This window comes from Leptidea sinapis, chromosome 14 (assembly GCF_905404315.1).
Source record: "Leptidea sinapis chromosome 14, ilLepSina1.1, whole genome shotgun sequence".
NCBI lineage: Eukaryota > Metazoa > Arthropoda > Insecta > Lepidoptera > Pieridae > Leptidea > Leptidea sinapis.
In genome coordinates, this window is record NC_066278.1 from 3,157,332 (window position 1) to 3,180,122 (window position 22,791).

The following is a 22,791-nucleotide window of genomic DNA, read 5'->3' on the forward strand; positions in this document are numbered from 1 at the left end:
AAGGAAGTACTTAATAATAAATTAAAATTATCGTAAACCATGTGACATTCAGATTTATTACAATTATTCTGGTCACAAGTTTGATATAAAATCTTGTTAGTATAAACGGGCACTTTAAAAATATAGATTAGCAACGTAATATTAAAAGCATGCTAACTTGCGAAGTTGGCACTCATTATACAGTTATGAAGCCGTGTCAACATGTACTAGATCCACTTAGCCATTTACTGAGGGCAAATTACTACTTTAAGGTACGCGTCCATTGGAAATTCCATTCCATACTGAAAATGAAAATTGCAATTGCATTGCAATTAAATTTATTTAGAATACATTTAGTATCGTGGTTTTTAGGGTTCCGTAGCCAAAGAGCTAGAAACAGAACTCTTCGAGATTCGTCAACTCTGTTTGTTTGTCCGTCCGTATGTCACAGCCACTTTTTCCGAAACTATAGGAACTATACTGTTGGAAATTGGTTAAATCGATGTATTCTGTAAACTGCATAAAGATTTTACACAAAACTAGAAAACAAACAAAATAAATTTTGGGTATTCCCCATACTGCGAACTGGAACTCAAAATATGTTTTTTCATCCAACTCATAGATGAGGCTTATAATATCATTTTTTTCTAAGCTGAATTGTTTGCGCACAAGACTTCCAAAGTGGTAAAATGAACCCCCCCCCCCCATAACTTCTAACAATAAGAGAATCATAAAACTAAAAAAATATATGATGTATATTACCAAGCAAACTTCCTTCAAAAATTTGTTTGAACGAGATCTAGTAAGTATTTTTTTTAAATACACTATTAGTAAACATCGGTCAAAGTAATTGACAGGTATCGGACATTTGGTTTACGAATACCAAAGTAATAGAAAGTTTCTCCAAAGCTCGGTCGAGTAATATTCGATACAGTGGAACACTACCTTAATACAGTAAGCTACGTGGACCTCGCTCATGTAAACCATCATAAGCAAGCAGTTTAGAGCTCGAGGCGCGCTCGATTTGTTCAGAATCGCAAGCTAAGCTCGTTTATAACGCGGTCTAATAAAACTTAGAGCTTTATGTTATTTATGTTTATTGTACACGCTCATGAACGTCGCTTTACCGTGGATTGCTTTGTAAAAACAATTAATTCAACTTTATGGTCGGAAATTGCATGTCAGAACTTGTTTTAAATAGAGCAGCATGGCTAGTAGCTAACACGTGTAGATCTCTAGGGTATTTTGTGATTAAAAATATGATGCACTTTTGTCGATTTCGAGTTTATGATCCACTACCACTGATAATGATGCAACATTATCGTTACGTAGGCCTTGACCCTGACTACGATCAACATGGCCTTTTTTTATGGAATAGGAGGACAAACGAGCGTACGGGTCACCTGGTGTTAAGAGATCACCGCCGCCCACAATCTCTTGCAACACCAGAGGAATTACAGGAGCGTTGACGGTCTTTAAAGATTGAGTATGCGCTTTTTTTGAAGGTACCCATGTCGTATCGTCGCAGAAACACCGCATAAGGAAGCTCATTTCACAGCTTTGCAGTACGTGGAAGAAAGCTCCTTGAAAACCGCACTGTGGAGGACCGCCACACATCCAGATGGTGAGGATGATATCCTAACTTGTGGCGTGTCGTGCGAAGGTGGAATTCGGCGGCAGGAATCAGGTAAAACAGCTCTTCGGAACACTCCCCGTGATAAATGCGGTAGAAGACACACAATGAAGCGACATCTCTACGCAACGCCAATATTGGCTATTGAAATAATATCAACATACATGGGGTACAATACGAAAGCGACCCTTTTAATTGTTTTACTGTTAAAAAATTAATACTAAACATTTGTGCTTCTTAAATTGTATTTTTATTTACTGTACTTTATTATTAATAATACATTCTATAAATATGTATTGTTATGTGAAGATGGACTCCACTGAGGAGTTGAAAAAGATGCGGTAAGTAATAGATATAGCAGCCCGAATTGTCGGGGACCCAGTGCTCTGTGAACGGCTGGATCACTTGGCGTTGCGTAGAGACGTCGCTTCATTGTGTGTCTTCTACCGCATTTATCACGGGGAGTGTTCCGAAGAGCTGTTTAACCTGATTCCTGCCGCCGAATTCCACCTTCGCACGACACGCCACAAGTTAGGATATCATCCCCACCATCTGGATGTGTGGCGGTCCTCTACAGTGCGGTTTTCAAGGAGCTTCCACGTACTACAAAGCTGTGGAATGAGCTTCTTTGTGCTGTGTTTCCAGGACGATACGACATGGGTACCTTCAAAAAAAACGCGTACACCTTCCTTAATGGCCGGCAACGCTCCTGTGATTCCTCTGGTGTTGCAAGAGATTGTGGGCGGCGATGATCACTTAACAACAGGTGACCCGTACGCTCGTTTGTCCTCCTATTCCATAAAAAAAATGTATTTAATGATAATAATATTGTAACGAGTAAAGTGAAGTGAGGAGCGGATGTCGGAGAGGTGGCGCTAGTGAAGCAGTGTGAAGTGTGAGGCGAGTAAAGGAGGGGAGAGGAGAGGGGTGGGGATGGGTATATAATGTCTTTGTAGAAATACGTTTCTGAGACCTACATATTATATAAGGCTTAGTTGTAAATTGCTATAATAAGTGTATTATAAGTAATTTTGTACATATTTTAATAGTTAATACAGAAATTTGATTTTTTTTTAAATAAATTATTCTGCAGTGTTAAAGTGTTGTTAAATTATTACGAGAGTACCTATAAGTATATTTGAAGGTTAAAAGTTGTAATTGTAAAATATGTAATATAGTGTAATAATGGTTCTGTGTTAGAATACTGTTTATATTTTCCCTGCTGTTTTTATTGCTTCTGCTTTACAACTAAGCAAATAAAAGTAACTTATTATTTTTCTGGTAGTCAAGCGGTTTTGTCGATAATATTATTAATGTGGATGACGTTGGTACATAATTAGTTCAAGTTTGAGGCCGGAATAGAATGTCAGAGTTCCTCGTAAATAAAGGGCAAGCACGTGTTCATTCATAATATATTTAACAATATGTAGCACGTGTTGGAAGCAGATTATAATAATAATATTGACACACTTTTACTCAATATTGCCCCAAAACTAGGCATAGCCTGTACTATGGGTACAAGACAACGATATGTTTAATACAATATACTTACTTAAACATACATAAATACATATAAACATGCATGATTCGGACACAAACTCCATATACATCATATAAATTATTACACCTACAGGGATTCAAACCCGGGTACTCTAGATTAGTAGTCAGGGTCACTAACCATTCGGCTATATGAGTCTTCAGTCGATTGGAACCCATATATTTACAATTCCTATCGTAGTAGTTTTTTTTAATGACAATTAGTGACGAGACGAGCAGGACGTTCAGCTGATTGTATTTGATATGTGCAGCACATTGCAATGAAGTGCCGCTCAGGTTTGCAGAAAAATCCATTAATTCTGAGCGGCACTACAATTGCGCTCGTCACCTTGAGACATAAGATGTTAATTCTCATTTGCTCAGTAATTTCTCTAGCTACGGCGCCCTTCAGACCGAAACACAATAATGCTTACAGATAACTGCTTCACGGCAGAAATAGGCGCCGTTGTGGTACCCATAATCTAGCCGGCATCCTGTGCAAAGGAGGCTCCCACTGGCCGTGGTGATCGATTGAACTGCATAGTATAAAAACAATATTCACTAAAAGCTATTCCATAATTTAATTTTAATCCATTGAACATGTATTTCATATACAATAAAACAAATACTGATTTTAATAATTTCACAAGTACTTAGTAGTAGTAAGTTTCACCGAGCAAATGGTAACTGTTTTGAAAGAAAAAATCTTGTTTCCGCACGCCGATCTCCTTACTTTGTGGTTATTGTATGAGATTTTAAAGTCGGTCTGAGCCGACTGAGGACGTTTATAGTTTCTCACATATTTATTACTTAAAATGGCGCGTGATGGGAGTAATGGTAAAAGTGAATTATTAGGATGCGTTCACAAATAACTTTATTACCATGAAGGTAGTCCTTTAATCCTCTGTTAGTATAGTGTGAAGTTATACCTACAGTCGATACATTTATTCTTTTGTGTTTTTTTAATATCTTTTTCTATCTTTTTTTTATTACATACGCTGGTAATTCACATTAACTAACTGTGAATATCTAAATAAATATTTATTGATTATTATAATTTAAGTAATAAAAGTTGCTTATATCATTATTTAAATATTATTTTTATTTAAAATTTGTTTTATTTATATATATTTTATTTTATATATATTATATATATCGGCGCAAATACTACAACACACCTATTATAAAAACGAGAATAATTTAGTTTAACTAATTTTAGTTATTTTAGTTCATAAATTACATTGTGATGTGAAATTATTGTAAAAACAACATGAATGTAAAACACGAGCACGTGCACCGGGTCCTATAAATACAGCCCGCACGATCGACACTGAGTAATCCCAGCGGAAACTCCATTGGGAGTGCCGCTTGCGCCTCTCTCTCCCCAAGAGAAGGTCGCCTTCGATGTAGGCTTAGAGGGCACCTGCCCAAAGCCAACTGCAGGTGGTGTTTAGTGGGTAGGCACCTAGGTTTTCACGTGAGTCCCACATAACCAACGCAGACTTAGGCTGCGTTGGTATGCATGAGCATTCACCACCTCCCTCCCGTCGTTATCCCGGAGGGTAGCCCATTCCCTTGCTTGGGCGAAAAAAAAAAAAATCGACACTGAGGTCAGTCGTGCTCGGGCTGTCGTACGGTACGGACCTCTCTGGGACGTAGTAACGCTGCGCGTTGAATAAACGAAAGTAATAAAATACTTACTCGTGTAGTTTTCTTTGGAAGAACCAAAGAGTGATCTTCAGCAAGATAGCAATTGTGATGTCAACAGTAATGACGTCACACCCTTTAAAAACAATACAGAGGTTCTTTCCTCGTCATATATTTTCTGTCGATTTTTTATTTTTAAAGTCTTACGGCCTTACAAATAAAATTGTCAAAAAGTTATAGGTATCTGAGAATAAACCAAGAATATGCTAAATGTTTACAAATAGACATTTTGCTTACGATTGGTATATTCGGACTTATAACGTTTCCCGCGTTTATTTGCAAGGCTGCTTGATATTCGGAAAACTTCAGAATTATCATTGTAATGACGGTGTTGTCAGCGATTAACGACCGTTTTCAATTACTTATCTATTCTTAGTTTAACTAACTGGAGGTAGAGAAATCTATCCTTTTACGCTTACCTACATTTCAATAACCTATCGTCTAACATCTAACCTATATTGGAGATAACTATGGATAGACAAGATCTTGTCATTAAACGGTGATAGCAATGTATCCGTTACTAGAGATACGTTATTGAAAACGGCCGATTGTCAACATTTTACATATGCCCGGTTTATTCTCATATAACTTCTTGCCAAGTTTATTTGTAAGGCCGTAAGATAATATTTATAAAATTTAGATACCAACAATTAAAAAAAAGAACCTCTAACCGTAATATACGCGCTAATTCCCTAGTTTGCATCACAGTTATATAAATTAACACTCAACACCTTAGGGAGGAGGGAATGGCTGAAAAACAGCGCTGCATGGAAACATAAATCCATGATTCCATGTCAGGTGAAGCTGAGCCTTTTACTTTTGCCTTTGGTTTCATCGCGTATCCTAATTGTTTATTTTATATTTGTAATGATTTGAATGGCAATAAAGAATTTATTATTATTATTAATTATAAAGTCTACTCAATAGATTTACAAAACAAAGTCAGATATGGTGTGTACACAGTAAACATATTTTAACCATATCTCACCGCCGCTGTGTTGACATCAACCCCACTCAGTACTCACAAACAAAACAAAAGCGAACCCGCCTTACTTAGCGTTCGGCTTCATGATAAACTCGAATAGCGGCAGGTTCTCGCGTTTTCATTTTCCTCTCTCTATCTAATAGCTTCAGAGATTATTATTATTTAGTTGTTTATGAGTTTGAGCATTTCATTCCTTGGTTACAAACGCTGATTAGATTACTGTATGGTTCATGTTTTAGTTTGTATATTGGTGTTTATTGTACGATCTCATTCTCAATACAATCTCTCTTTTCTTTCTTTTATTCCGTTCCGCTCAGGATTCTTGAAAAACCCAATATTTCTGAGTGACACTACAATTGCTTTCGTCACCTTGAGACATAAGATGTAAAGTATCATTGGCCTAGTAATTTCAATAGCTACGGCGCACTTCCGATCGAAATTCTGATTGAAATGATTGATCTTGATTGAAAAAAAATTGATCTTCTTTAATCTGGCATCATCACGTGATTTATTAGTTTGAAAGGATTATGAACCTTGTTATAATCTGGCATGTTGTCTGGATGTAGCGGATCTATTTAACAACTTTAAAGAGTCGAGAAAGTTTGATCCGAGATGATCATTACTCGCTATTGACGGTTCAATTTTTGTGTCTATTTCTATTAGATATCAATTATAAGTTTTTTTTTATGGAATAGGAGGACAAACGTGCGTACGGGTCACCTGGTGTTAAGTGATCACCGCCGCCCACATTCTCTTGCAACACCAGAGGAATCACAAGAGCGTTGCCGGCCTTTAAGGAAGATGTACGCGCTTTTTTTGAAGGTACCCATGTCGTATTGTCCAGGAAATACCGCACAAGGAAGCTCATTCCACAGCTTCGTAGTACGAGGAAGAAAGCTCCTTGAAAACCGCACTGTGGAGGACCACCACACATCCAGATGGTGGGGATGATATCCAAACTTGTGGCGTGTCGTGCGAAGGTGGAAGTTGGAGTGCTTCTTTTATCAAATAGCTTGCAGTTTTTAATAATATTGTTACATTGAAAGATATCCCGTGTTCTTCACCGTAGGTACCTAAATACTTGCAACTTTAAAAAACAATACTCAAGCCGTATAAAATTCTCATAATTTTTCTGATGTACCCACATAATATAAGCCACCGCGTTGCCGTTAAACTTTTGTATGTCAGTCCCATTAAAATTAAGTACCTTTTTTTGACGACTTTTCTTCAAATATATCTGTTGGCTAGGAATTATATCGGCTACTAGGCAGTACCGACTTACGTAATAGCTACGGAACCTCCAATTATTAACACTCAAACAAAAAAAACAAAATTCTTAAGTAAGCAAAGTATAAAAAAATATAAAAATAATAGCAAGTTTTACAGACTTAAAAAAAAAAATCTTATGGATTCGAGCAGACTTATGACATCCTAAGATGCAGGATGGGCAAGTATATTTACAAACATGACCGTATCAAATCTGTTCAAACCCATAAGTCCTAAAATTTCGTCTCTACTAGACTAAGCATTTGAAAAACAACTCAACTTAAAATTCAGCTTAACGATAAAGCAACTTCAAATGAAATTCAGTGCAATAAAAACACATAATTTTAAAAGCGAATTATGCTACACTCACAAAATATAGCAGTAGACCAACTACTGAAAGAAATATTAGCTGACTATTTACAAAGCTTATGAAAGATTGCTGAATTGCACCCGCCCATTTAGATTGCACAGAATGAAATTGGTAATTCTAAGTTATATCCGTGATAACATAATAGCTTCTTTGAATTTATTACTACAGTTATTCTTGAGTTAAGTTTCAACGGCGTTTGCTTATTTTTTGTATTTATCTTGCTTGATTGCAGATATTTTTTTCATTCCATCTATTTGAAAACTACGACTTGGTTTTTTTTTATGATAATAAGGGATGAGACTAGCAGGACGTTGAGATGATGGTTTTTGATACGCCCTGCCCATTACAATGCAGTGTCGCTCAGGATTTTTGACAAACCCAAAAATTATGAGCGGGAGTACAATTGCGCTCGTCACCTTGAGACAAAAGATGTAAAGTGTCATTTGCCCTGTAATTTCACTTGCTACGGTGTCCTTCACACATTGTTTACACATTATTGCCTCACGGCAGTAATAGGCGCCGTTTTGGTCCCCATAATCTAGCCGGCGTCTTGTTCAAAGGAGCCTCTGACGGTTCGCCAAAAGGTGGTGTTTTCTATAAGAAACTTTTTGCGGGCAGTAATAAGTATTTAATCCTCTTTATAAGTGACGGACGAGTCTGGCCCGATTGTGCTGACGTCAAAAGACGGCTGCGTGACCCTCCCACTTCGAGTAAACTGTAATCATTCCGCCAATATTTACCAGTGGTAGGCTCCTTTGCACAGGATGCCGGCTAGATTATGGGTACCACAACGGCGCCTATTTTTGCCGTGAAGCAGTAATGTGTAAACATTACTGTGTTTCGGTCTGTAGGGCGCCGTAGCTAATGAAATTACTGGGCAAATGAGACTTAACATCGTATGTCTCAAGGTAACGAGTGCAATTGTAGTGCCGCTCAGAATTTTTGTGTTTTTCCATTAACCTGTGCGGCACTGCATTGTAATGGGTAGGGCGTTTCAATTACCATTAGTTAAACGTCCTGCTCGTCTCGTCAACTTATTTTTAATAAAAAAAAGTCTCGTGCCAGAGTTTGGCGAGTCAACATATCCTGAGGAGGCCTCGCGTAGAGGCGAAACACGTGTCGAATTGTTTTAAGACAAATATTGGCGGAATTAACACTAAGGAAAACTCAAAACATTTGGATAATTATGGGTTTCCCCAAATTAACGCCTACTTCGATAATTTTTTTTAATAATCGAATAATCAAATTGTTTCAGAAAGTTGTGCAAGGTTCTTTATTGTTTTAACAATATTTTTTGTACTTACACTTGTGAAATAGTTTCGGTTAAATCTTTTACGTAACTTTCAAACAAATTTCTCTCGGTCTTGAAACTTGGCGACATTAAAACTTTGTTATTAATTTGTTTTATGTGACTTGTAACTTGTACATTCGACTAACTTCAACCGACTTAAAAAGAAGCCAATATAAGATTACTTTTCGATGGTTAATTTACTGTTTTTATTAACTTCTAAACTGTTTTCGTTTACTTTAATATTCTCAGGTTTAAACGATTTATGATGTACCATAACTTCGAAGTGACGGTGAAATATGTCAAACAATGCGTTAAGGCCGCTAACCCAAGACTGCCAAAATAGCGCATAATAACCATTTCTTAACGGTTCATATGAAGCTTTTTTTTACAAAAAATAATTTTATGTCTAGAGAATATGAGAAGAAAATTCAGTTTTACTTTACATTTCTATCTTTTATGGACATTGCGAAAAAAAATCACCGCACTACCCCTAACTTTTACAGTTGGAGTTAATGTTAATCATTAAAACCAGAAAAATAATTGAATGACAATTCTTAACTGTTAACCCCCTAACTATTTAACATGATATAGTTTTGTTACTTTTGTTAATGTATTATACTTAGAAATAAATTAAAAATGCTTCTAATTCTGAATTAAAAATATGGCGATCTTGTGCGAGAGAGGTAACTTAGCTCCGCTCGATTTCTAAAGGCCGTTGGCTCGGTCCACAGCCTTAACGCATTCCCATAAACTGAGAAAACTCAAACAACACATGTAGTCATATTTTACAATTTTAAATAAAAAAAACGCTGTATAAATCACAAAACATATAAATTTACGTTAATTAACTTTTATAAACATACTTGTCATACAGCGGTTTAGAATACTTTTTATTTGCAATTTGAAAATGAATAAAAACTTATGGAATAAACAAACTATTAAAAATATATTTTTTAAAAGAAATAAGCCGCGTCAGTCATTTAGGGATTAAACCCGTTAAAATCCTATAAAATTTATTCATTTGAGCACGTTTATGCAAATCCATAGGTAGTATAAATAATTTTTCGAGTCAATAGGAATTTCATATTATCTGTAAAATATCCTTGTAAAATATTAATTGAATATAGTGTATGGTTACATAAAATGTATATAACTACTCGGCTAAGTCGAGTTAGTAAGTCTTTTGTGGGGCGATGTATAAACTTTTACAACAAGATCCCAGAAAATGTTCAAAACAAAAGTATTACGATATTCAAAAGAATTGTTAAGAAAGCGTCTGTGTGGTAAAGGTTACTATAACATAAATGACTTTCTTAATGATGCTGATAAATAATAAGTTTAATTGTACAATATTACTTTGTAAACATACTTTATATGAGAAAAGAAGACCGCTGAGTTTGTTGCGCCCATTATTCTCAGGTTTTAGGCATTCTTTTTGAAATTAGTGTTTTTGACTTTCAATAAGTGATGTCACATCCTATCTATACTATAATATTATAAAGCTGCAGTGTTTGTTTGTTTGTTTGAACGCGCTAATCTCTGGTACTACTGGTCCGATTTGAATGATTCTTTCAGTGTTGGGTAGTCCATTTATCGAGGAAGGCTATAGGCTATGTTTTTTTTCAAAATTAGGGATCCGTAATAAAATTGCTATTTTGTAACACAAGGTGTAAAATCGAAAACCTATTTTTGCGTGCCCTGCAAAAACTATTGACAATAGAACAAAATGATGTACAGGCTATAATATAGGCAATATTTTATTACTTATAAAACTATCGCGTGAATTTTACTTTATATGGCAAAACAACGTTTGCCGGGTCAGCTAGTTTTGAATAAAAATAATTATTTATTTAATTACTTTGATGAACACGTTGCTTGAATAATACACTTATGTCATTACGGATTCGACACACGCTCGATGACATGAGATATTATAAAAGTACTCTTTGAGTGCCTTTTGTATGCTTTATGGCTTTTGATAAAGAATCCGCAGCGCCACTATAAATAGGGCACGCATCGCAACTCACTCGCTAATGAACGAGCAGCGAGATGAGATTCAGTTTAGCAAGAAACTGAATGTTGCTTTGATGAGATCGCTTTTGGTTTGCTTCAAGTTTAACTATAGTTAGAAGCATTTTTATAAAAATATTTAGGCATTTTTTTTATGGAATAGGAGGACAAACGAGCGTACGGGTCACCTGTTGTTAAGTGATCACCGCCGCCCACACTCTCTTGCAACACCAGAGGAATCACAAGAGCGTTGCCGGCCTTTAAGGAAGGTGTACGCGCTTTTTTTGAAGGTACCCATGTCGTATCGTTCCGGAAACAGCGCACAAGGAAGCTCATTCCAGCTTAGTAGTACGTGGAAGAAAGCTCCTTGAAAACCGCACTGTGGAGGACCGCCACACATCCAGATGGTGAGAATGATATCCTAACTTAAAGTTTAACTATAGTTATAAGCATTCTTATAAAAATATTAAGGCAGTTTGTCGGGATATGCTGTTGATATTGTGACGTCATACTTTATTATACCATAACATACGATCTGGTAACGGCCGTTCCCAATATTCTAGTACTATCACTTCTAGGACTAATATACAAATAAAATTTGAAAAACAAAATGAACGATGCGGCTCTCGTCCCATATTGTTTAGATTTACAAGAGCGACATCTCAAGTCAATTTCCTAATATGCAAATATTGGGGCTGAGCAGGTTATCAACTGTAAAGTAGATCCTGTAGGTGAAACCACAACCTGAGAGTTGAACAAAGCAAACAAGATTTTGTAACGATACGTTAGTCGAACGGTTGGCTCAGTTGGTTAGAGCACCGGCACGGAATGCCGGAGGTCGTGGGTTCGAGACCCGCATCGTTCATTAAAATTTGTTTTTCGAATTTTATTTGTAAATAAAATAACTTTTATAAGTAGAAACAGTTTTAAAGAATTGAAGATAACTGGCCATATAATATAATAATTCGGGATAATGTCAGAATACGTGAAGTACTGTGAGCGAGATGAATGTCTGAATTAATAGTGAATTGTCTTAATTTAATGTTATTGGTGTTGACCATTTTAATGAAAGTAGATAACTAAATCATTATACCATTCTTTTATGTAATAATTATTAATATCAGTCAATTATTTTAAGTTTACTCAATACAAACAAAATAACAAGTCTTTCCTGTTTAGATAATATAGATACGTGCAGTAATATGTGTAGCTATCTATAACCTCCCACGCGTTAAAACGGGTTCACATACATACATACATAAAATCACGCCTCTATCCCGTAGGGGTAGGCAGAGACCACTTCTTTCCACTTGCTACGATCCTTACATACTTCTTTCGCTTCGTCCACTTTCATTATTCCTTTCATACATGCTCTCCGGTTTAGGGTACTCTTGACCTGGCCTTTTTTCAAGACGTCCCTGATTTGATCTTGAAACGTCTGCCTAGGTCTACCCCTTCCAACACTTTCATTCACACTGGCCTTATACACTTTCTTCTCTCGACATGTCCAAACCATCTCAGCATATTCACAATCTTGTTATATAGTTCTACGTGACGTCACTAGACGCTGAAGAGAAGACGTCTTCTGCTGCGCCCGTCAGGACCTGACGTCTTAACTCTCACAACAAAGCAAACAAGATTTTATCACGATACGTCACTCGAACAGTTTGCTCAGTTGGCAGAGCACTCGCACGGAACGTGAGAGGTTCGAGTCCTGCATCGTTCATAAAATTTTGTTTTCAAATTTTATTTGTGGATTAATCCTGGAAGTGAGGGTTATCACTTTAAAAACATAATAAATTGTTTTAATTTACAAGAACGACATCTCAAGTCAATTTCCTAATATGCAAATATTGGGGTTGAGCAGGTTATCAACTGTAAAGTAGAACCTGTAGATGAAGCCACAACCTGAGAGTTGAACAAAGTAAATAAAGTAAATAAAAGACACAAACAAAAAATTTTATTTGTGTCTTAACTCTCTTCATGAGTAGGCCGCCTTAACATTGCAATGTAATTTAAGTGACCATTTTGAAAGACAAAAACATAAAAATATAGTTTCTTATGCTCCTTGCAGACGTCTCGTATCTTTTCCAGTTTAAGATTGGCGTTCTGCCAACTTAATCCTCAGCCAGTATATTAAAGAGTGTCCACTTATCTAGTCTTACCCCGTTTTCTGTTCACGACACGATTAAATCCGCAAACTATTCAGAATTATATAAATTGATAACCGTTAATAAAATATTGTAATATTATTATGTAATAGGTGCCAAACGGACTCATCTGATGGTAACTGAGACACACCGCCCGCGCCCATAGACATCTGTATCACCATTTTTGAAAGGACAATTATTTAAGTATTCACCACCAAACTATCAAAAATGTATACTGTGTGTTTGTTTTAATAATTAACACGAAAAACACCGGCTTAATGGAGGTAAGCAACTACTTTCAAATTGAAAAGTCAGTAGTGCCGAACAGAATGCAACAGACAATAGAATTTAACATCGCGGGAGTTTTTGAAATCAGCCTTATGGCCCAGGTACACATAGTGAGTGCCAAGGTACAACCGTTCCCCTACTTTACATAGAAGTTGATTATTTTCTAGATTATTATTAGCGAACAGAATCAATTATCTTAACAAAACAACAAAGAGAGAGCTCATCGTATGTGGGCTCTCAAACATCCGTGTTGAAGCTCCACACAGACGGGGCTTCCCAGGGCAGTGCCATCGCTGCCAGCTTTATGGCCACGCAGCTGCAAACTGCTCAGCCCCGCCTAGGTGCGTCAAGTGCCTAGAGCCACACACAACCAAGGAGTGCAAACGCACCCGCGATGCGGAGACTCCTCCAGCTTGCGTCCTTTGTGGGCAGGAAGGACATCCCGCGAACTACCGCGGATGTCCCCGCGCCCCTCGTCCCTCAACATCGAAGCCTGCTAAGAAGCAGTCTTCAAAACCAGGGCCACCTCCGGCCACTGGCACGAACTTCCCTCAACTGAGGAAGAGGACAACCGGGCCTTTACTCTCCACTTCTTGGAGACAAGCAGCCCCGATCTCCCAGACATCCAATGTCAATTCAACCCCGAGTGGCCGCAGATGAGCAACACCTACCCAACCAGACTCAGGAGTGAAAAACCCCCTGAGTTTCTTGAAGAATGGAGAATTCGATATTAAAGAATTCAACATTCTCGCCAACAAATTTAAATCAGCTAGGTCTCCTGCTGAGCGCCTGGTTGCAATGATAGAGCACCAAGACCTGGTGAATTCTTTGTACTAATGTCCCAATCGCGTAACGCTTCATCACCGAACATGGGGCGAGTGAAGCCTCAAGGCTTATCACTTGTCTCATTCAATACGCGCGGCCTGCGCACCAACCTCCCAGAGATTAAGGAATTTGTTCGCAATAAGGACATCGACCTATTGCTTATCCAAGAAACATTCCTTAAACCCGACGCTTCAAAGGGATTATCGATCCCTTCCTACTCTCTTGTACACAATGGCAGAGCCGACGACCGTCGTGGCGGAGGCACAGCCATTTACTACAAGAAATCCCTTCATTGCTCGCAAATCGCTACTCCAGTGCTTACCAACATGGAAGCAACCGTCTGTCAGTTGGGCATGTCAGGCCAACCGTCCCTGATCATAGCCTCAATCTACCTCCCTACTCTCAAGATCCCTCTCCAGAGCGACCTTGAGACTCTCCTCTGTCTAGGTGACTCAGTCATCTTGTTTGGGAATTTCAACTCCAAACACACTGACTGGAAGTGCCTATCCACAAACGGGAATGGCATCAAGCTCCGCCGTCTAGTTAGGTCTATGGACTTAGACGTCTTAAGTCCCACCTCTCCAACGCACTACCCGGATAACGTAGCACACTCCCCCGATATTTTAGACATCGCCTTGGTCAAGGGTGTCGCTCTTAATTTAAGGGCGATTGAACCACTCGATGACCTGGGCTCCGACCATCGTCCAGTCTCCCTCAAGCTCGGGCCCCATGCCCCCACTCCTACCACCATACACCCTAAAACCCTCACCAACTGGGAGGGTTATAGGGAGTCTCTTGCATCAACTTTTGATGCCCACAATTCACTGTATGCAATCTCGTCCAACTATTTCGATAGTACGGATAAGATTGACATCACGGTAAAAGCACTTACTCAAACAGTGCAGTCCGCTCTCCATGACAACGAGCGGGTGGTTAAGGTTAACAGCCATAAGCTCCCGCTTGATGTCATGAACCTCATTAGAGCCAAGAATGCAGCTCTCAGAAGAGCCGCCAAGTACCCAACGCCCAACTATAGGTCACGCGCTAACTTCCTCCAGAGCCAAGTTAGGTTACGTCTCTCCGAATTGAGGAATTCCAATTGGGATTCACTCATGGAGAACATATCCCCTTCACACCAGGCGTATTACAAAGTGGCGAAAGCCCTTCGTACTGACGCAGTATTCCACACTCCGCCTTTGATACGCCCCGACGGCAGTACAGCTTTCGAGGACAGGGATAAAGCGGAGTGTTTTGCTGAAAGCATTGCTTCACAATGCTCACCCAGCACTTCTTCTTTCGAACCCCTCCACGTAGCGTCGGTGGAGAATGAGGTCAGCCGTCTGAACTCAATGCCTCTCACCGACGATCCCATTTCAACTTCTGTAGAGGAGGTTAAATCCATCATCCGTGGATTAAAACCTCGCAAAGCTCCAGGAGCCGACGGTATTTCCAACCTGGCGCTCAAATACTTCTCCGAGCAGGTGATCTTCTTTCTTGTCCTCCTCTTCAACGCCTGCCTCGACCACTGCTTCTTTCCAACCGCTTGGAAAGAGGCCATAGTTATAGGGATCCCTAAACCAGGAAAACCCCTCAATATCCCCTCCAACCATCGCCCCATCAGCCTCCACAAGGCTATGGGGAAAGTCTTTGAACGGGTTATTCTGTTCCGTATGAGAAAGCATCTCTTTCCAACGGACGGCCCTCCCTTAATAATAAATCAACAATTCGGCTTTCGTGCTAAACACTCTTGTCCTCAGCAAGTCCACCGCATTGTAGAGTACATCTACAGCGGGTTCTATCCCAAACGTAAGAAGACAATCGCTGTCTTCTTCGACGTCGCCAAGGCTTTTGACAAAGTCTGGCACGAAGGCCTAATATATAAACTCCACGCTCTAGGCCTCCCATCCCGATTAGTCCGCATAGTAGCTTCTTATCTCCACAAACGTACCTTTCGTTTCAGACACGAAGGTGTCCTCTCCTCCCCTCGCCTGCTCACGGCTGGGGTACCACAGGGCTCAGTGCTCTCACCACTTCTATACATATCGTATACCAACGATATTCCCATCCCTAGAAATGGAGTCCAACTCTCTCTTTTCGCTGACGATACCGCTCTCTACGTCCAGTCCCAACAGATATCTTCAGTCCTCTCCAGGCTCCAACGCTCAGTTAATGAGCTAGGTGACTGGTTTAGGAAATGGCGTATTGAGGTCAACCCGGATAAAAGCTCCGCAGTCCGTTTTGATTTTAAGCGCAGACGCTTCTGCCGCGATCGACCCATTCATCTATTAGGCTCCCCTATCCCCTTCAGGTCCACAACCAAGTACTTGGGTGTGACCCTCGACTCCCAACTCACCTTCAGGCCTCACGTCAAGAAGGTGACCGGTACCGCCCGCTTCTATCTGTACCGCCTAAACAGTATGTTAGGTAGGCACAGTAAAATGTCTTTTAGGAACAAGCGAACACTCTTCAAGGTTTGCATTCGACCGGTTTTGACTTACGCCGCTCCAGTTTTCGCTGATGCGAAACCCAATATTATAGACAAATTACAAACAGTTCAATCCATTTTCTGCCGTAAGGCTGTCAATGCCCACTGGTGTGTTCGAAACGCAGACCTTCACCGGGACTTAGAGCTCCCCACCATCCAACAACACCTTAAGTGCTTGTCTGAAACTTTCTTTAAGTCCTCAGACAATCACCCAAATCCCCTGATTAAGGAGGCAGCGGATTATACCGCCTCCCCTCCTTCACGTCATCAAGTCAGGAGGCCCAGACACGCCCTCTCCGATCCCCCTAACAAACTCTCGTCTGACCTGGAACGCCTCTTGGCATCCGGGGACAATCAGACGCATTCACCTCTATTTTGTGATCATCCTTCTGATGTGACTAGTCCCAATTAGATAGCACCCTCTGTGCAATATCCCAGCGGAAACTCCATAGGGAGTGCCGCTTGCGCCTCTCTCTCCCCATGAGAAGGTCGCCTTCGATGAAGGCTTAGAGGGCACCTGCCCAAAGCCAACTGCAGGTGGTGTTTAGTGGGTAGGCACCTAGGTTTTCACGTGAGTCCCACATAACCAACGCAGACTTAGGCTGCGTTGGTATGCATGAGCATTCACCACCTCCCTCCCGTCGTTATCCCGGAGGGTAGCCCATTCCCTTGCTTGGGCGCAAAAAAAAAAAAAAAAAATGTCGTAACTATAAGTCAATGTTAATATCAACATCAATGGTGGAAGATTATATATTTTTATATACAAATGCTCCTGCATAGTATCGCTCACCGGGAAAGATTTCTTCAAAATGTTTTAACATACCTCGTGATTCAGAAATGTTTTTCGTTTTTATTTTAACTGAATATCTCTGCGATTTCAAACAACACATAGGGTTACAGGTAGGGTTGCCAATTTTTATTAGAAGCAATAGAGTATGTCTGATTTCAAAGGAAGTAAATAAAGAGTACAGACTTACAAAAAGAGTGTCATTTATTTTATATTTTTAAAAAGGCATTTTTTGTTCTTTTTTGCAGCATACCATGGTTTTTAAAAAAAATGTGAAAAAAAAAGTATTTTAGTAAACTCTATTAGTGTTATAGATTATAGAGTACGCCTACATGATATAGAGAACAATACTCTTCATTAGAATACGGTTGGCAACCCTAGCTACAAGTAAATATTTCTAATCCGAACAAAAATAATGCACAGCGTAGGTACTGGAATAGCGTAATAAAAGCAATGCATTATTTTAAGTGAATCACTCACGGATGAGCTTGGAACTCACTTGATCATTGCTAATGACTCGCACATCTCTTTCTCGAATTCAAAATCGCCTACGTCATATATCTCCAATTCTACAGTTCTACGGAGAAGAGAAAAGATATCCGCAGAAAATCTATATAGGCGCTTTCATATCTCTTTTTAGAAAAGTTGACGGTGAATTATAAAATGAGACTATGAAATAATTTCAGTAACCTCGGTTATACTTTGAGTTATCAGGTTCATTGTTAAAAAAAATACTGAGATATTCAGAACATGAAAATGTCGGCATGTTTTTCATATTTCTTTTGATTTTTTTTTTGTTAAAGTGTGCATCTGCAGCCACCAGTACAAGTTTAATATTGATAACCTTAAACGTACGCGGTTACCTTTCTAAAAAGCCGGCAAAGCTCCTGTGATTCCTCTGGTGTTGCTAGAGACTTTGAGTGGCTGTGATCACTTAACACTTCCATAAAAAAGAAAACCCACAAACAAATTTACAGGGCACTTGACTTTCTAAAACACCAGAAGATGTAAAAACAAGCCAAACAACAAAATAACAAGTAGTCTCGAGTAAATGTTGCCCATCAATATCAAACCCTTGAAGGAAATCATGAGGATAACAGAACATAAATTAAATTGCGTGCGTACAAAGTACACATGTCAGAAGTGAAACCTGCATTGTGAATTAACCTCTAAACTGTGTATGAAGTCCTGGTACATGTTGCTAGAATGACACACGATTTCAACCGCTATGAAAGACATTACTATCACCGTTACCATATTTATGTTCTCCTGGTGTCGTTTGTTGTTCGGCGTGTAGTACGATAATACGTCGTCAGAATATATTAAGTATAAGTTATATATATATTATGTAATATATACTCGCGTCATATATAAGACAATCTCTTCTTCAACTATTAAACTATATATTCGTTTAGTACCAAAATACTGTATAATGCTTTCTATCTCATATTCTTCCACGTTTAATCTTATTTATTTATGTGTCTGTCTCTTTTTACTGTCTCGCTTTTTCGATTCATCGACTTTCAAATCACAACGAAGAGAGAATCACAATCACACTACAGAAGTTTTTACTCCAAAAATAAACAAAAACTCATTTCGCTAGTCGTAAGAAGTAAGTGGCTTTCATACGCCTTTTGCCAGCGATACAAATTACTAAAAAAATTATTCTGCAACACGATATAATATTTTAATGACTGTTGTAATACTTATTATGTGTTGAAAATCTGTTTAGGATGCGATATTGAAGCAAGCATAATATACTTAAGATTTTGGATTAGCTCCAACAGTATAGTCTAATTTATGTTCGCAATGTAATATAACAAAAAAAAAATCACATGAATCGAATTGAAAAGGTGAATGCCCGATAGTTGGGAATATAGTAAAGTAAACGACTGAATAGTTAAGAAATCGGTGATAATTTATAAGTAATGATTCGTAATTACCACGAAAGGTATGGTTCAACACAACGAGTTGTACATATTTTTTTTTTACAGTTCGTAAAACAACATAAATACAGAGAGAATAATTCAGAATATCATGATAATTTTACCTCACAGTATGTTCTATTAAATAGTTAAATTTTAAATACGATGTCTTAGATTACGGATCGGTCTCCGCTGCCTCTCCTCTCCAACTAGTTACCGCACTACCTAAGAACAACAGCTTTTTTATTACGGCAACTATTAGATGCTTGTGTGCGTGGCATCTTGACACTCAATAGGATCCACCTAAGAACAATAGCTTTTTTATTACGGCATCTATTAGATGCTTGTGTGCGTGGCATCTTGACACTCAATAGGATCCACCTAAGAACAATAGCTTTTTTATTACGGCATCTATTAGATGCTTGTGTGCGTGGCATCTTGACACTCAATAGGATCCACCTAAGAACAATAGCTTTTTTATTACGGCATCTATTAGATGCTTGTGTGCGTGGCATCTTGACACTCAATAGGATCCACCTAAGAACAATAGCTTTTTTATTACGGCATCTATTAGATGCTTGTGTGCGTGGCATCTTGACACTCAATAGGATCCACCTAAGAACAATAGCTTTTTTATTACGGCAACTATTAGATGCTTGTGTGCGTGGCATCTTGACACTCAATAGGATCCACCTAAGAACAATAGCTTTTTTATTACGGCATCTATTAGATGCTTGTGTGCGTGGCATCTTGACACTCAATAGGATCCACCTAAGAACAATAGCTTTTTTATTACGGCAACTATTAGATGCTTGTGTGCGTGGCATCTTGACACTCAATAGGATCCACCTAAGAACAATAGCTTTTTTATTACAGCAACTATTAGATGCTTGTGTGCGTGGCATCTTGACACTCAATAGGATCCACCTAAGAACAATAGCTTTTTTATTACGGCATCTATTAGATGCTTGTGTGCGTGGCATCTTGACACTCAATGGCATCTTTAAAATTTTGTAACATACCATGATATGTGACCCCAGTGTCTTCCTTATTTATTGTACTATTATTTTTACAAAGTTGTACTATGCAACGCGGCAATTTAGTTTCCATTATTAGCAATGTTAAACACAACATGTGGCACGTCAACGTCACACATTGTTCGATATTGGCTCGAGTAGACCCACTTGGGCGTAGTATTAGTTGCCGCACTTTGAAACTACGCTTGCGGTATCTAGTTGGAGCACATCGGAGACCAATCCTTAATGTAAGTACGATGTATACTTTCCGAAACATTTAGCAGGACGCTGCGGAGTAGACGTCACTGCACTACACTCACTATAACATCATCCAGTCATTTCGAGCCTTATCAAATATTTAATTATGCGTACCTATAAAACAACTATAATACCTTCACAACTAATCAAATAAAGTTATTGAAACAAATTGTTATTTTTTTATGGAAAAGGAGGACAAACGAGCGTACGGGTCACCTGGTGTTAAGTGATCACCGCCGCCCACATTCTCTTGCATGCAACAACAGAGGAATCACAGGATCGTTGCCGGCTTTTAAGGAAGGTGCACGCGCTTTTTTATTATATATGGTATATTTATTTACTTATATTTATTTACTGTTCTTGTATATTTCTAAGCATAACACTACAAGTTTTTAAAATGTAGGTAATAAAATGTATATAACTTTTGCTTGGAGTGCTCACAGATGTTAAAACTAGACTAATTTGTCTTTTTAATAATTAAAATTAAAAAAATATTATAAAATTTAAATAATCCAGACTGATTGAAAATTAAAAAAGAACATGATATTTCGACGTTGAGTTTTTACTTCTGTCAGCAGTTTTTATAATGGAACTAATTTATTATATCATTTGTTTACTTAATACCTGTTATTACAATTAGCTTATGGTAGCTAGAATAAGCAACGAAATTTTTACATTGTATTTTTTTATGATAATAAGGGACGAGACGAGCAGGACGTGCAGCTGTTGGTAATTGATACGCCCTGCCCATTACAATGCAGTGCCGCTCAGAATTACTGAAAAACTCAAAAATTTTGAGCGGTACTACAACTGCGCTCGTCACCTTGAGACATAAGTTGTCAAGTCTCATTTGCCCAGTCATTTCACAAGCTACGGCGCCCTTCAGACCGAAACACAATAATGCTTACACATTACTGCTTTACGGCAGAAATAGGCGCCGTTGTGGTACCTATAATCTAGTCGGCATCCGGTGAAACGAGCCTCCCACTGGTAAACTTGTATGGCATCTAAAAATCATTCAAATTCGGTTATTTTGATAGCTATGAATGATAATAATATACAATTCTGACTGTCGCTTATTAATGTCAATTCTGCAGTCGGTAAGGTGGAGTTTACACAATGCGAGCAGTTATTGTCTGTACGTGGCCCTTAACTCAGCTACTGAGCAACAACGCGATTAGGTTGATACTCTTTGTTATTGTCTACTAACAAAGAGTATCTATATGTTTACGGAAGTAAACATCTCGACGATTATTGTAATAGTTGTTTATTCAACTGTTGTGTAATAAGGGGTTTGTGGGTTTATCACACGAGGGGAAGCCGAGTTTAATAATAGTATCACATGAGTGTTTTAATAACTAATTATCAACAGTTGTATACAAGACTTAATCTACAACCATAATATGAATCATCTATAAAAGATTCTGCAACAGTTAGCTTACTGCTAACATTTAAATAGCCAGTCCTAGTAACCGTCATAATATTTAAAATTCTCTTCTCAGGTTGAGAGATTTTGTTTTCAAAAGTTAGTTACGTAAACTCGGCAATAATCCTAGAAGTGAGAGTTATCACTTTAAAAACATAACAAATTGTTTAGATTTACAAGAGCGACATCTCAAGTCAATTTTCATAAATGCAAATATTGGGCTTGAGCAGGTTATCAACTGTAAAGTAGATCCTGTAGATGAAGCGACAACCTAAGAGTTGAACAAAGCATTCAAGATTTTATGACGATGCGTCACGCGAACGGTTAGCTCAGTTGGGAGAGCACTGGCACGGAATGCCAGAGTTCTTGGGTTCGAGCCCCGCATCGTTCATAAAATTTTGTTTTCAAATTTTATTTGTGCAACCATAATATCACCCCAAAGGAGTGTTATTATGAAAACGGATGATGTAATGTTGAACCGAATATAATTACAACACTCGTTTGGATGATGTAATGGTTATTAGGACAATGGGTGTTTTAATGTTGGCAATAAGCTAACTGTTTTAGAATCTTTAATAGAGGATTTAAAGCATTGGTGTAGATAAAGTAATTAAGCCACTTGGAACATCTTGAGCTAGGTCCAAGTGTTAGAAATAGGTGGAATCTGTAAAGGTAGTACTGCCCCGGAGGAATGACGCACATACAGTGATTTCTACTGCTACTATAGTATTAAAGAACTTTATATGAATTACTAACTGATCCGACAGACGTTGTTCTGTACATAATAAATGCAATACTGTTTTTATGAATTTGTCAATAATATTTCATAACAGTAAGAATTATTTCGTAAAATA

General features: G+C 38.3%; 1 protein-coding gene across 2 annotated transcripts in view; it reads right to left on the reverse strand.

Annotated features, from left to right (window-relative positions):
- LOC126968061 (nucleolar protein dao-5-like) overlaps positions 1 to 22,791 on the reverse strand; it is a 204,559-nt gene that overhangs the window by 100,475 nt on the left and 81,293 nt on the right. The window lies entirely within an intron of this gene.